Genomic DNA, 2,369 nt, shown 5'->3' with positions numbered 1-2,369 from the left:
CCCCCCCCCCCCCTTGCTGCCCCCGACTGCTCCATCGTAGCGCGGATGAGCCGGACGACAAGCGCCTGCGTCCCGATGAAGCCGGGGGGCTCCTGACCCCCCTCAACTTCTCCAGCACCGGGGCGGACGCGGGCGGCAGCCCCTCCACCTACAGTTACTGGTACCAGGTCAGCTGGGGGGGGGGGACCCTCCTGACTCCCCCGTTTGGGGCCAACGCTGACAGCCCCCCCTTTGTCTCCTCAGCAAGGCTACGGCACCTACAACTACCAGACGCCATGGAGCTACAACCAGTACTACTCACAGAGCTGAGCCCCCCAACCCCCCCCCTAGTTTGGAATCCCTCCCCCTTTATTATTTTTTTGTCTTAATTGCCCCCCCCCCCTTTATTATTATTTTTTGTCTCCCCCCCAGCACTGCGTTGCCGTACGTCGTCCCCGTGGGGGAGTGTAAATAAAGAGGGAGCCCCCTTGGGGCGATTTATTTGGCTTTTTGGCACCCCCCTTGCAGTTGGGAGAAGATTTACTTGGGGAGGGGGCTTCCGCCACCCGCGTACAACTTTTGACCTGTTTCGGAGCGGTTTTGGTGCTTTTTGGGGTGCTGCCCGCTGGCGCAACGTTGCTTCGGGGAATCGCTGCTGCTCGGGAGGGTGTTTGACTGTTTTCAGGGGATTTTGCCCCATTTTGGGTTAACTCGGCTGGCTTGAGTGAATTTCATCCCCTTTTGGGACCCCTTAGGGCTGTTTTTGAGTGGATATAATCCCATTTTGGGTCTCTGGAGCCACTTTGAGTGGATTTCATCCTATTTTGGGTCCCCTGAACTGTTTTCAGTGGATTTAATCCCCTTTTGGCTCCCCTGAGCCCTTTTGAGCGGATTTCATCCCATTTTGGGGTCTGCCTGCTGCTCACAGGCCATCTTCACACCGTTTTGGAGCCCCTCTTCCATTTCTGAGGGGTTTCACCCCATTTTTGAGCCCCCCCCCCAAACACATCTCACACTGTTTTCAGGACCTCCACAATTTATTAACCATTTTATTCCATTTTTGAGCACCTCCTCCGTTCCTGACTGGGTTTTGCTGTGTTTTGGCGCCCCTCCGCCCTTCGTGGGCAGGCTCTGCCCTGTTCTGGGGTCCTTCCGACCCCTCGCGAGGGGTTTTTGCCTGGTTTTGCCCCGTTCCAGTGCTTTCAGAAGCCTTTCTGCAGCAGCCAGGCACGCACCTCGGCGTCCACGTGGCCCTTGAGCCGCAGCGTTCCCGTCACCTCATTCACCTGCGTCAGTGGCTCCCGGCCCAGCCGCTGCCCCACGAATGCCCGCAGCTCAGCCTCCAGCGCCTGCGCCACAGGGGAACCCCGTTAACGCCCCTCAAAAACCCAAACCAGCACCAAATCCCTAAAAGAATCCCCAAACCAACACCAGACCCCGAAAGAAAAAATGAAAAACCGATCCCAAACCGCTAAAAAAGACCCCAAACCCCTAAATGTAATAAAATACCACTATAAACCAACCCCAAAATCCCTAAAAAAAAAAATCCCCAAACCAGCCCCCAGCCCCAAACCCCTAAATGAACCTCATAACCCCAAACCCCATAAAGCAACCCCAAACCCCAAAAGAAAAAAAAACAATCCCACACCCCTAAAAATAATCAAAAAACAGTGTAAACCAACCCCCAAACCCTAAAAAAATAACCCAAGCCCCTAAAAGAATCCCCAAACCAGCCCCAAACCCCTAAAAATCCCCAAACCCCTAAAAAAGAAACCAAACCCCTAAATGAACCTCATAACCCCAAACCCCAAAAAACAACCCCAACCCCCTAAACCAACCCCAATCCCCCACAAAATCCCCCAAGCCCAAAAACCAGCCCCAACCCCCTAAAAAAAATCCTCAAACCCCAAAAACCAACCCCAGAACCGGTCCCAACCCCCGCAAAAATCACCAAAACCTCTCCAAAATCCCCCAACCCCATCCAACCCACCCCAAATCTTCCAACTCCCCCCAAAAATCCCCCCTAAAATCCTCCAAACCCTTCCAAATCCCCCAACCCCCTCCCAAAATTCCCCCCACAAAATCCCCCAAAGCCCCCCATAACCCCTTCAACCCCCCCCCCAAATCCCCCAACCCCCCTAAAAGAAATCCTCAAACCCCCAAAACCAACCCCAAAACCAGCCCCAAACCCCTAAACTAACCTCATAACCCCCAACCCCCCCAAAAATCCCCCAACCCCATCCAACCCACCCCAAATCCTCCAACTCCCCCCCAATCTCCCTCCCAAAAATCCTCCAAATCCCCCAACCCCCTCCCAAAATCCCCCCCCCAATATCGGATAAATCCCTCCAGACCCCCCAAAAAATCCCTCAACACACCCTAACCCCCTC

The 2,369-nt window shown here is 54.5% G+C and overlaps 1 long non-coding RNA gene across 1 annotated transcript; it reads left to right on the top strand.

Moving 5' to 3' along the window:
* The first annotated feature begins 18 nt into the window (after positions 1–18).
* LOC118159333 lies at positions 19–323 on the top strand. Its single transcript, XR_004747075.1, has 2 exons — positions 19–167; positions 244–323. It is a non-coding gene; the product is annotated as an uncharacterized LOC118159333 (long non-coding RNA).
* Positions 324–2,369: the final 2,046 nt, after the last annotated feature.

This window comes from Oxyura jamaicensis, unplaced genomic scaffold (genome assembly GCF_011077185.1).
Source record: "Oxyura jamaicensis isolate SHBP4307 breed ruddy duck unplaced genomic scaffold, BPBGC_Ojam_1.0 oxyUn_random_OJ69708, whole genome shotgun sequence".
NCBI classification, from domain to species: domain Eukaryota; kingdom Metazoa; phylum Chordata; class Aves; order Anseriformes; family Anatidae; genus Oxyura; species Oxyura jamaicensis.
The sequence above is the reverse complement of the archived record's forward strand: the minus strand, read 5'-3'. Positions and strand labels throughout refer to the sequence as shown.